Source organism: Podarcis bocagei, assembly GCF_964188305.1.
Source record: "Podarcis bocagei genome assembly, chromosome: 7".
In the NCBI taxonomy this organism is placed as follows: Eukaryota; Metazoa; Chordata; class Lepidosauria; order Squamata; family Lacertidae; genus Podarcis; species Podarcis bocagei.
The window spans coordinates 65,448,466-65,462,278 of NC_138132.1; the positions used below are offsets into that span (position 1 = coordinate 65,448,466).

At 43.8% G+C, this 13,813-nt stretch overlaps 1 long non-coding RNA gene across 1 annotated transcript in view; it reads left to right on the forward strand.

Annotated features, from left to right (window-relative positions):
- Nucleotides 1-853: 853 nt before the first annotated feature.
- The window catches only part of LOC308592502, a 643,114-nt gene continuing 630,154 nt past the window's right edge, over nt 854-13,813 (forward strand). The window contains exon 1 of the long non-coding RNA XR_014010531.1: nt 854-882. This is a non-coding gene — a long non-coding RNA (uncharacterized lncRNA). The remainder of the gene's footprint in view (nt 883-13,813) is intronic.

Below are 13,813 nucleotides of genomic sequence, written 5' to 3' on the forward strand. Positions count from 1 at the left end.
ATATTATTATCTCCCACTGTGCTAATTGTTCATCTCTGTTTCTTCTTGCAAAGCCTCTGGAGGGGCCTTGACATTTTATTGATTAATTTTACCAAGCTTGCTTGTTTTATTATTTGCCCTGAATCCCAGTGCTCCCATCAGAAATGAACATGGATTTGAAAACAAACCGGGGGGGGGGGGAGAGAATGAGGACACTTTGGAAATTTCCCCTCAGAACAGTATGTGCCACATTCTGTCCCTGCAGGAACGGCAGCAGATTATCTCTGATGTACCTGTAGAATTTTCTAGAAAGTATTGAAATTCAAGTGGATTATATTGGAGAAACTTTTGCAACTGAAGTCATAAATTACTCTGCACTCCTATAGTATTACCAGGAGCTGATGGAATTGTAATGTTATTCGTGAAATCCACGAGAATAAAAAACTGGTGATTTTCTCTCTCTTTCTCTCTTTCATATCAGAATGTGGTTTTTCGCAAAGGCTTGGGAGTTTCACTTTTCCCCTCCCCATCTTCCTTTTCATAGGGTGGATATTGTGTCAAGTGGGCAATTTAAAAGCCCTAGAACAGAGTGGTTCTTTTTAACTATCAGAAGTTGCTTGTGATTAGACAGAAAATGTGTAATTTAATGGAAGAATTAGATACATACCAAACCCACAGACAGAATTTGGTTTTTCAAATACATTTTTTGACATCTTTAGAGGTGAAACTCTCCCCCCCCTTTCCATTTTTACTTCTCCCTTTCCATCTTATATTACCTCCCTCATGGTCAAAATTTATACTGTAAGCTCCTTGCAGCAAGGAAGTTTAAGAGAGAAAAAATACTGTACAGTAGTGCTTTTTTCTAGAAAAGTAGGTGCCGGTACTCACCATGAAGTTGTTACAGTAAGTGTCACATTTTTCAACCAAAAAAAGAGGGGTGCAGGTACCGCATACCCTTGAGTACCCCCTTAAAAAAGGGAGACTGCTGTAGAGCAAGGGAGGGGTTCGAGTGGCCTCCTGCATTATCTCACAGTTTGGAGATTGGAATGCACACATCACAACCATCCCATTCACAATGTGCTCTTTAATTCAGAAGTGGTTAATTTTTGCCCCACTCCCACAGGTGTGGTCAGGTTCCAACTACCATGAGCTTGGTCAACAGCAGATCCCTGTCTTAACCGATGCCTGATTGCCCATGTGGCTAATCTGAGTAAAAACAGCAGCCAGGGGGAAATTCTGGCAGAACGCCTGAAAGAAAAAAGCCCCAAAACCTGCAGTCAAAATGTTGTCTTTTTTTAAGGGGGAGGGGGAAGCAATTTTCTACATGTCTGCAAGCACTATTTTCTACTTGAAAACTGACGCCAGAGAATATTCAGCGATTTCTACACTTCTGCAAGTGCTTTTTTGCTATTTGAAAACAGACACCAGAGAATATTCAGTAATGGCCTGGCCTGTTTCGCCATGTGTGCATGCAAGCAGGGAGACGATAAAGCAGGGAAATGAAATGTGATCTGAAATTGAAATGGAAGCCGTACAAAATGCTTGTGTACACCTGAAGAACATTTGTGTTATGTAAAGTACCAGATTTCCCTGTTCTTTACCTGGGATGTTCGTTTAGCAGACTATCATTTGCAATGCAAATATTGTTCCTGTAAAGAGATTAGGCTCAAACACTTTACAGTTATTATTTTTCATTGCTTTGAGCCATAACTCTGCTTCTGTGTCTTCACCTGACTTTGCTTTCCCATGACTTGGAGCTCAGATTGCTAAAGAGATTAATTTCAGCCAAGGCTTGACTCTGAAACGTGGCTCAGCAAAGAGGAAAGCAGAGTGTACTGCATGGGATATCACAGTCTTCCCCAACCCAGTGCCCTCCAAATCTTGTTGGAATATAACTCCCACCATCCCTGGCAATTTTCCATGTCGGCTAAGGCTCATGGGAGTTGTGGTCCAACAAGATCTGGAGGGCACCAGGTAAGGGAAGGTGAGGATATGTCATTACCACCATAGGCTATATCATAAGATAGCTCTACCTGCTTGTGCACCCTTAACAAAGGGCCGGTAATACTGGTCACTGACCACAGCAATGAAAATTTGATGTTGACAAAGGGTTCCTTGCACAGTAACTTGTCAGTACTAGTGTCTATGGGGTTTGCTTGAGGGGATCAGTTTTTCGAATCCCTTGATCAGAACAGTAGTCCAAGAGGTACAAATCAAAAGTTAGCAATCCATCCGATTCTTGGAATGTTTTCAACACAGTTCTCAGCCGTTGAAACACACATGAATATGCATTGAGAGGAAATGTGTTTAAATACACATTAAAATCATTATTTAAGCATGCTTTTTGAGGGGATTTTGCAGATTAATGCTGCTAGAAAGGATGAAACGGAATTACTGGTAAAACCCTGTGAAAACAACAGATTGGAAATAGATTTGCCCATCCCTGCTGGCTATTAGAAAGTGAAATATTCAACAAATTCAGAGCAGGAAGGGATGGGTTTCTCTTTTTCCCAATCTTAAGTGAGGCTGGCCAAATTTCTGCAGTGGAGGGAATTTAGCAAGATAGAGACCAGTAGCCCAGGAGTTCTGGAATAAACCAGAAGCTAAGGCAAGGATAAAGACTGAGCTGCTGGTTTAGGACCACGGACAGCAATCCTACAGTAGAGGTGGAATGTCCCAGCTGTCCCAGCAATGTATTGGAGCAACTGACATAGCTTATGCTCCAGGCTTAAGAGTCAAAATGAAAGCCCCATACCTTAACTTCTGCATCTGGCCAGTTAAAGGGCTAGTGCCTTTTTCTGCAGCCATTGACTTAGTCTTGCCAGAAGGGCAATTGCAGGGACTTCTTTGGGGAAAGCTCCCCAGATCTTTCTTGATTCTCGGAGGTGTCTGTGACCCAGTCCTTGGAAGCCAGTGGCAGAAGTGTCTTTGATGCTCAAGGGATAAGCTGGGGGGCCAGGAAGTGGATTCATTTCTTCCTCCTCAGAGCTGCTGTTGAGTCTGCATGATTATACTGTGAGGATCCCTGCTCCAGAGCCATGACACCAGCATGGCTTTTGGACTTTACTGATTCATAATGTCACTCTGGACATTGTCAAAGTAGCCTATTGTGGCTCAGAGAAGGCACTCCATGCCACCAGGGCCACCTGAGCCTCAAGTGACAGAATGGATCCAGAAGCTGTGTACCCACTTCTTCAGAGGAGTAGACAATCTCCCAGCCATCCAGTCTAGGGTACCACCCACTAACTGTGGGATGGGTTTTGATATGTAAGAGAAGATACATTAATTACATTTTGTCAAAGACAAATATTTATAGTTCCACTGGCTGCTTACAATGTTAGTTGTTTCAACACACTGAGGTACGTCCTAATGAGGATTAGAGATGATTTCATACTGTGGGAGAAGTCACCTTTCCTGATGCTTCTAGAATAGACCTGGGACTTGCAAGAAAAGTTCTATGTCAATTCTGTAAATTATTCTGTCTCAGTTGGCACCCTGAATTCTGGAGCAGAAGAGTCCACTTCCACTCCTACTCACAGTCCTTATACAACTGGGTTAAAAAGTATTGTGTTTCCAGGTCAAAGGCTATTATTTCCAGGCATGCTTGATCTTCAGTAGGTTTCTTTCTTTCTTTCTTTCTTTCTTTCTTTCTTTCTTTCTTTCTTTCTTTCTTTCTTAGAAGTTATTCATCAGCTGGTCAAAAAGTTGTCTAAATCTGTTCTAAACATGCCAGTAAATATTTGTCCCTCTGCCTTCTGTCTATGGAAAGAAAGAACATGGTGCCTACTAAATCCATTTTGACAGATAATCAGAGTTCCAAGGGGAAAAAATAGGTTAAAAATCTGTCAGATGTTTCTTCCTTTCCTTCCAAATCCTATCATTCAACTGGAAACAGGGGCTGGCCAATATTGGGGAATAGCTCTATTACTTGAGTAAGCTCTGAGCACTCTGTCTCCTCTCCACCTGCATATAGATTTTCTCTTTAATATATAAAAAAACCCACCACTGAGACTATGTTTGCATTTACTGAGCCAAGAAAAAAGAGGGAGTGGATTATCAAGGAGAACAAAGCTGAAAAATGCTGATTTATAAAGAGAAATATCGACTGCTATTGACTCATCTCCTGTTGCAGACTAGGGATGTTTCCAATATTATAAGATTATGCTTATCCTAATCTCTTTCTTCATTTTTGGTTTTCAAATTAGCTCTCCTGGTTTCAGAAGTATTAATAGTTAACTAAGTGTAAGAGTTTGCTATGGAGATGGTGTCTCTAAATCACCCCCCAGTTCATATTAATTCACCATTGGCTATTTCATGGCAAAACGTCTCTTTGTGCTTATGGCCATTATCTCCCACCCCCATCTCAATGCACCAGCATGGTTTTTGGAATGGTGAACTGATCCATAAAGTCACTCTGACCATGGTCAGAGTAGCTTAGTGTGGCCCAGAGAAGTTCCGTCAGCAGAAGCTGATGGAAGGCACTCTATGCCACCGAGACTACCTGGGCCTCAAGCAACAACAATGGATCAAGAAATACCTCCAAGCTGCATACCTGCTTTTTCAGAGGAAGCATATCTCCATCAAGAGCAGGCAATTTCTCATCTATCTAGTCTAGGGAACCACCCACTAACAGTCTCTCAGTCTTATCTGGATTGAGCTTCAGTTTACTGGCTCTCATCCCATCCATTACCAAAGAAGACAATGGTCCAGTACATCCGCTGCCAGACCTGCAGATGTAAAGGAGAAGTAGAGCTGTGGGTCATCAGCATATTGCTGACAACATACTCAAAAACTCTGGATGACTCTACTCAGTAGTTTCATGCAGATGTTAAACAGCCAGGGGGATACAATCGAATTCTTAAGAATCCTGCACTGAAGGCTCCACAGGACCTTCCTGAGCCAACCAAAGCTCACCCTCACTTGACCCCTTGAGTCTCCAACTTCCTGTCTCACATCTACCTAACCAACCCCTTTCTCACATTGATCCCCTCTCTATACTCTCACAAGTGAGGTGGTGATAGAAGACAGGAGGCTTGTGTGATTTTTGCTGACCATGGTTTCCTCTTGCCTGAGACCACTGTCTTGACTCATCTCTTCCATTTCTGCTCTTGCTGGGAGGTGTTTCTACCTCCTGCTGTTCTTTCAGTTGAAGTGGGTGATTGGGCTCACCCTTCCCCTTCCCTCACCTATGCTGATGCCCAATGATGTCACTTCCTGCTCCTGGGTCAGCCTGCAACTTGACGGCACCCAATGATGATGTCACTTTCCCAAGCTGGAGCCTGTGGATGAGCCAAGAAGACTCTAGGGCAATGTGAGTTTATGGGTCAAGTGTAGAGCAACTCTGAGCCCCTTGTACCCATCTGAGTTCAACAAGAAGCATTGCCAGCCAATATGAGCTATGCAAAATCAGTTCCTATTCCCCCAAGCTGCCAAGGGAAGGTGAAGAAGGTCACTTTGTCTTACTGAGTGCAGCCTGTGAGTGTCGACTTTCTTCAGGCTAAGCGGAGGCCAAATGGAGTTAAGGGTCACATTTTCATTAAAGCTCCCTTAATTGGCTTTGAATCTACAAACACAAATTCAATACTGGAGTCTGTGCAGTCGAATGGATCCAAGTTTCTGTTTCTCCAGGGGAGATTTGCTGAGCAAAGCAGCTGCTGTTCCTTTGGAGGAAGCCTGCCTCTTTGTCACGCAGAGCTGGCTCTCTCTTAATTTCCCAGCACAAATCTGTGTTAACGCAAATTGGCATTTCTGGCCCCGATTATCGATTCCAGGACACTGGCAAAATGGTGTAGATCCCCTGCTCTCCCTGCTGCTTTGAATAAGGTTGGAGACTTTGCAGTATCTTGGCAACTCTGGTTAGAAAACTGGTAGACATTTTCCTTCTCGGTAGCCTTTTATAAGTCATGTCTCCAATATCTAAATTTCCAAGCACGAGTCTCCAAATCCTCATCACAACATGGGGTGGGTATTAGAACCTTTGGCTTCTTCTCTGGCTTAGAGTTTAATGTGACCCAGGTAAAAATCCCCCTAAGGCAGGCATAGGCAAACTCGACCCTCCTGATGTTTTGGGACTACAACTCCCATCATCCCTGACCACTGGTCCTGTTAGCTAGGGATGATGGGAGTTGTAGTCCCAAAACATCTGGAGGGCCGGGTTTGCCTATGCCTGCCCTAAGGTAAGAAGACCCTGTTGGATCAGGCCACTGACCCATCTCATCCAGCATCCTGTTCTCACAGTGGAAAACCAGATGCCTGTGGGAAATCTGCAAGCAGAACCCAAGCACAAGAGCACTCTCCCCTCCTGTGGCTTCCAGCAACTGGTGTTCAGAAGCATTGCTGCCTCTCTCTGTGAAGGTAGTGCATAGCCTTCACTGCAGCTAGTAGCCATCGATAAAAATCGCCTCCATGAATCTGTCTAATCTCTTCAAAAGCTATCCAAGTTGGTGGCCATTGCTGCTTCCTGCAGAAGGAAGTTCCATATTTGAACTATGCGGTGCATGAAGAAATATTGTCTTTTAACCGTCCTGAATCTTCCAACATTCATCTTCATTGGAAAAGTTTTTCTCCCTCTCTCTTAATGCTAGAACACATGGACACCCAGTGAATTTTACTTGTGCATTTCTTGTCAGGGACCGTGCTGAAGAGGGCTGCACTGAGGAGGAATGGTGGAAGCCACCCCCTCCCTCTGCTCCTGAATCTTCCCAGGAGCAGGAGGACAGTATAGATTTGGAACAGTGGTTTGCAGAGGGGCATAGTTCAGAAGGCAGGAGCTGGGAAATACTGGATGGGGAACAGCTAGGTGAAGAAACATTGGAAGAGAGAGGTTTAACAGATTCACAGTCATTGGACAGCATTCCTCCGATCTTTCCAAAGTCTCAAAGAGCTCAGAAAGTCTCAGAACAGAAAGCGCAGAGGATACAAACTCAGCTTACAAGATGTAGGAGTGATATACATTAATAGGGATGGAAGGGGGTGTGATCCTTAATTGGGAGCACCACCATTTCTAGGAGATGTGTTCTTTGTTCTTTCACTGTGATTATTAAAGTTTCTAACTGGTAAGACATTCCTTTCTTTGATCTTCTTATCTACTGCCACAGGGGGAGGAAGCTGATTACCCAAAGCCTGACATTTGTGGACATCACAATGGATTGAGACAGCTGGAGATTTGTTGTGGGGTGGATGATGATATTCACGTATCTGAAGGACCTTCACATGGAAGGCGGGACAAGCTGGTTGTCAGCTGCTCCAGAGGGTAGGACCTGACCCAATGGATTCAAATGCAAGAGAGGAGATTCCAACTAAACACAGTAAGACCTTTCTGTCAGTAAGAGCCATTCAACAGTGTAATGGACTCTCTCAGAAGATGGTGGACTCCCCTTCATTGGAGGTTTTTAAAGAGAGATTGGATGGCCATCTGTCAGGGTTTCTTTAGCTGTGATTCCTGCATTGCAGGAGTTTGGCCCCTTACAACTCTACAGTTCTATGATTTTATGACATATCTCTCCCTCCACACCGTACATAATCTTATAAACATCTACCATCATCCCTCTTAGTTGCCTCCTCCCCTAAATTAAAGCCCCCCAAATCCAGCCGTTCTTAATAGAGTCCATGCTCCACCTCCTCAACAAATCTGCATGCCCTTCCCTGCTCCTTGGCTGGTTTTATGATACCCTCTTATCAGTGGGGTGAACAGACCTTGGAAGAGGAAGAGCGAAGGTAATGACCCCAAGTTCATGAGCAACCGGTGAATACCTGTCAGTTGATAAAGAATACGGCGACCTTGAATGAACCCAAATTTGTCAGCAGAATCAAAAGAGAATAGACAACTATGCTCCAACAGAAAAGGGTGGGTGAGAGGTGATCTGTCTTCCTGAAGAGCAAGCATCCTTAATTGGAATCGTTATTTTAGCGGGGCTTTGAAATTAAAATCCCCTTTCTTCTCCCTGGAGCTATTGTTCCTACAATTCCATGGGCTGAATAGAGCCATTGCCAAGGCCCAGTGGATTATGGGTATTTTGTTTCAGAATTGCTCAACAAAGGAGAGGGAAGGAGAGATTATCCCTTCAGAGGATGCTGCCTTTTGAAAGGGAAGGATCTTTTTATTATTAGCATTATTTTCCCCATAATCGTGGGGCTGTAGTCTTTTGTGAAATGCCCATTACGTTAATCGCTTGAAGGCCAAGCTGTTGACAAGCTTATTGCACTGAATTGCTTTGAGGTTCTTAGTCCGTTTTAACCTAAAGGACTGGGGTGGGCGACCAACCCAAGGAGAACTAGCAAAACAAGTAGCAGCTTCTGGGGAGCAACAGTTAGAGAGCTGTCAATGCATGTTTGACTGGTTTATGGGCTTTCTGGAGATATGAAGTCTGAATCAGGTCACATTCACACCATACATTTAAAGCCCTATGATGCCACTTTGAAGAGTCCCAAATGAATTCTGGGAGCTGCAGTTTGTTAAGGGTGCTGAAAGTTACCCACAGGGGTGAAGATGTGAACCCAGTTTAGCATTAGCAAAGCTCTCCCAGCTCATGACACATCCCTGAGGGTCATTACTAATCCCCCTTCTCTACCCACACTCACCTGAATAAGTACACAATGATCTGGATTCAGGCCACATCATCCCATGCATTTAAAGCACTATGATACCATTTCAAACAGTTATGGCTTCCTCCAAAGAATTCAGCAAATTGTATTTTGTTCAGGGTGCTGAGAGTTGGTAGGAGACCCTTATCCCCCTCACATAGTTAATAATTCTGGGTGGTTTAACAGTCAGTTCCTCTTCATAGGGAACTCTGGGAATTGAATCTCTGTGAAGGAATAGACAGACTCCTAATGACTCTCTGTGTAACAAACTACAGTTCCTATAATTCTTTGAGGGAAGCCATGCCTGTTTAAAATGTTATCATAGTGTCTGGGGTGAATGTGGCCTCAGAAGGGCTCACCTTGTATGATATTGCCCACCCTTCCATGATGCAATTCTGAGTCCCAACAAAAAATGAGAACAACAACAACAACAAACAACCACCCAGTTTTGGCTATATATCCTGCACTGAAGAACAACCTACACTGACTGCAAAGTCTCCTCCATTTCTGCAGAGCTTTTCATTGTCTAGGGGGCAAGCTGGGAGGGAGACAGACAACCAGCCATCCAGGGAAATAATGGAAGGGAAGGTAGCAGATACAGTGGTACCTCAGGTTAAGTACTTAATTCGTTCCAAAGGTCCGATCTTAACCTGAAACTGTTTTTAACCTGAAGCACCACTTTAGCTAATGGGGCCTCCTGCTGCTGCCGCGCCACTGGAGCACGATTTCTGTTCTCATCCTGAAGCAAAGTTCTGTTCTCAACCTGAAACACTATTTCTGGGTTAGCGGAGTCTGTAACCTGAAGCGTATGTAACCTGAAGCGTATGTAACCTGAGGTACCACTGTAGTAGGGATGGGGGAAAGATTCATTTGGCCCACAGAGGATTGACTCTGACCTGATGCACTCAAACCTGTTTGTTAACCGGAATGCATCCCCCGGTCCTCTGGATTTTGCAATGCATTTTTGCTACGGAAAAAGTGCACCCAAAATTTGCATGCCCTTTACATAAAAATATTTATTTAACAGAATATTTATAAAGCATGTATGTATAAACATCTAAGCAGTTTACATACAAAATGTGTCTTTTACTGGTGGGTGCATGGAAAAGCATGTATATTGTGTAAATGTTAGCCTTTGGAGTTTGTATTCAACAGCAGAAGTTACCTTTAGTGCAATGAATCCTTGCTTGGAGCACACCTTTAATTGGAAGACATTTGGACTGAGACTTAGTGTAAACTATGAATGCTTAGGTTTATTAAGGGAAGTACACTTGATAACATCACCATTCAAGATCCTGAGAAAATGTGAGGAGGAAGTTGCAAATAGGATGCAGCCTAAGATGTATCAGTCTAATATCAAATAGATAGGTAAATGGAGCGGGTGGCGCTGTGGTCTAAACCACTGAGTCTCTCGGGCTTGCTGATCGGAAGTTCAGCTGTTTGAATCTGAGTGATGGGGTGAGCTCCTGTTGCTCTGTCCCAGCTTCTGCCAACCTAGCAGTTCGAAAGCACACCAGTACAAGTAGATAAATAGGTACCACTGTGGCAGGAAGGTAAATGGTGCTTCTGGTTTCCGTCATGGTGTTCCAGAAGTGGTTTGGTCATGCGGGCCACATGACCCGGAAAGCTGTCTGCGGACAAACGCCGGCTCCCTCGGCCCTAAGCAAGATGAGCGCCACACCCCATAGTTGCCTTTGATTGGACTTAACTGTCCAGGGGTCCTTTACCTTTTTTTTACCTTTTTACCTAAATGGATAGGGAGGTCAGCACAGAGGTTAAAGGTACAGGGATAGCCTGGATGTCCCTTGCACCATCCTTTTTGACCCCATGCAAACCCCCTTCTGCAAGCTGAATTGCACCCAAACGTCTAACAAAATGTGCATCCAAGATGTGTACAGAGTGACAGAATGAGGCAGAACAGGAGGCAACTGAATTCCAAAGGTTGAAGGGACCTATGACTAAGTGCCAACATGACCCAGACTGGATGCAATTAGCTGCTCCACCCCATTCATAGCAGATAGAGGAGACAGTGCAGAAAGGAACACAAACACAGATAAACTGAGAGACCCAAAAGAAGCTGCCATCTAAATGGCAGCAGTTAGCCAACATTATTGATTCCTTTATTTCAGAAATTAGCTGTTGCTTGGTAACCAAGGAATGTTTGGGTTGGGTCACCCTGGGGTGTTTTAATTGCAGTAATTGCTCATTTGCTGATGATGCTAATCTGTGTTTTTTTAAAATTATGAAATGCACATATTCATTGCCTGTAGAGTTCCTGGGCCTCCTTGAACCTGATAGAAAAGTGGCTGTGATAGTTCCTTCTGAATTCCAACCACACAAAAGCCAGGGGTTTCCAAACTTACCCCACATCTTTCCGTGCTCTATCCAGGCAAGCAAATGGAATTATCACAGTTCAAGCACATAGCCCAGCCAGGTGAAAGCACTTGCAGAAGTTTCAGAGTAAGGCCCATAAAAGGTGTGAGACCTGTTGAGAGTCCTGTGAGCCAGACAAAGAGGCCTGGTTTTTTGGGGAGGGGCAAATTTAACCCCTGAGCCCGAGGTTCCCCATTCCTGCTTTAGTGAAAGAGGTGAAACCTGCTTGCTCTGTCTTGAAATACCTGATCTGTGGTGGTTGCAGTTCTACCCTTTGACCACTTCCAGTGATGGCACCAAAGCACGGTGGTGGTTTCAAGGGGCTACATATGTGTTTTTGCATATACAGTGGTACCTCGGGTTACAGACACTTCAGGTTACAGGCGCTTCAGGTTACAGACTCCGCTAACCCAGAAATAGTACCTTGGGTTAAGAACTTTGCTTCAGGATGAGAACAGAAATCGTGCTTCAGTGGCACAGCGACAGCAGGAGGTCCCATTAGCTAAAGTGGTACCTCAGGTTAAGAACACAGACATCCAGAATGAAATAAGTACTTAACCTGAGGTACCACTGTATATGCCACCCTGGAACATAATTATCTTTTTTTTTTTTTATAAAATTTTTATTGGTTTTACAAAATTTTAGAAAACAAACAAACACTTAAAAGGACAAACATACATGTATAATTTCATCACCTATTTTCATAAACCTCTTTTCTCGGACTTCCCCATACCCCCCCTTTCTGCATCCCAATGTCCATAATTTTATAGCAACTCCCAATTGTTACTTTCCAGCCTCTGTCATCTTAGTCCTCTCCATATTCTGACCTTGTATCACTGTATCCCTTTGTTTCTGAGAACCACAACACTTTAACATTCATTAAGTTTATAATAGTCCTTAAGATAACTTTTAAATTTTCTCCATTCTTCTTCCACCGTCTCTATTCGTTGGTCATGGATTCTGCCTGTCATCTCGGCCAATGTCATATAGTCCATCACTTTCATCTGCCATTCTTCCAGAGTGGGTAGATCTTGTGTCTTCCAATACTTCGCGATAAGTATTCTTGCTGCTGTTGTAGCATACATAAAAAAAGTTCTATCCCTCTTTGACACCAATTGGCCGACAATGCCCAGGAGAAAGGCCTCTGGTTTTTTTAGGAAAAGTACATTTAAGTACCTTTTTCATTTCATTATAGATCATTTCCCAGAAAGCCTTAATCTTCGGGCATGTCCACCAAAGGTGGTAGAAAGTGCCTTCAGTCTCTTTACATTTCCAGCATTTGTTATCGGGCAAATGATAAATTTTTGCCAGCTTGACTGGGGCCTGGAACATAATTATCACATAAGATGAGATTGTACTGCATGCTTTTTACTGAAAATGCATTGTAAAAATGGAGAATTCACAGTTTCCTTTAGGACCATTGGACTGGGTTGGTGCACTGCAAAAATGGGACTTGGGAAAAGTCTTTCTCGATCTCGATTCCTCATTCCTTACTCTCACAATTGTATCCTGGTCTTCAGACTTTACAGGCATAACCAAGTTCGGTTTCCTACTCCCTTCTGGCTCTTTCAAACAATTGAGGCAATCAGACCTCCTTGGAAACTTGTCCAAACACATTTTACTGCTGTTCTCTTTGCTTTCTCTATTTAGGAGTGAAGTCCCTAGCTCGGAAAATGCCCCAAAACAAAAAAAAACCCCTGATCAACTTGAAAATGCAAATGGCTTTATCTCTCTCTCGAAAACAAATTGATATTGAGAGAAGGAGCTCATGCGAGTCATCTGAAATAACCAGAAGGGAGGTGGAAGATTCTCAGCATGCGGAAGTTGAAATCAGGCAGACCGCAGATTCAAAGCTACGCCACCTCATATTTGGAAGCCAAAATTTGTAATTCTGTGATGGCAAAGCCATCTAGATAAGATGCCACAACTTTTGCTGGTATAAGCAGTTGGGGGGGGGGTCCTATCCTCCCCTTTCAGCAGTGTCAAAATCAGGATTTAAAAAAGGAAGACACACAGCACCAAGGGCAGCCGCTAGCAAGTATCCCTCGCAGTTCTGATGCAATCATCAGTTATGGCTTCACATTCGCCATGCATGGAAAACACCAGTCACCCACAGAAGCGTTGGTGGGATGCTGTCACGGAACTTGAACCACCCCCTTCCCCATCCCCATGTCCCTATTTTTGAAACAGAAAGCATCAACACCCTATTACTCAACCATAACATTGCCTAAATGGGTGGCGTTGTGGTCTAAACCACTGAGCCTAGGGCTTGCTGATCAGAAGGTTGGCGGTTCAAATCCCCGCGACAGGGTGAGCTCCCATTGCCCTGTCCCAGCTCCTGCCTACACTGCCGTTTGAAAGCACGTCAGTGCAAGTAGATAAATAGGTACCGCTGTGGTGGGAAGGTAAACGGCATTTCCGTGCACTCTGGCTTCCGTCACGATGTTGTGTTGTGCCAGAAGCAGTTTAGTCATGCTGGCCACAGGACCTGGAAAGCTGTCTGTGAACAAATGCTGGCTTCCTCGGCCTGAAAGCGAGATGAGCGCTGCAACCCCATAGTTGCCTTTGACTGGACATAACAATCTAGTGGTCCTTTACCTTCCTTTTCTTTCTTCCTTTTAATAAAGCCCTTAACAACTTAGAACCAGTTTATTTGTGAGATTGCCTTAGCACTTGACTGCTTCAATCTGCAGAACTGTCACTGTCACAGGCAGGCACCATCAACTCTAAAATTTTATGATTCTTTGTGGCACCTGCTGAACACATTATTGTTTCGACAAGCCTACCCAGATGTGTAGAATGCCACCATGTGTTTTTAATTTATCACTGATTTTATATTTTTAAATGTTTTAAATTGATGTGTTTACTAATAATGCTA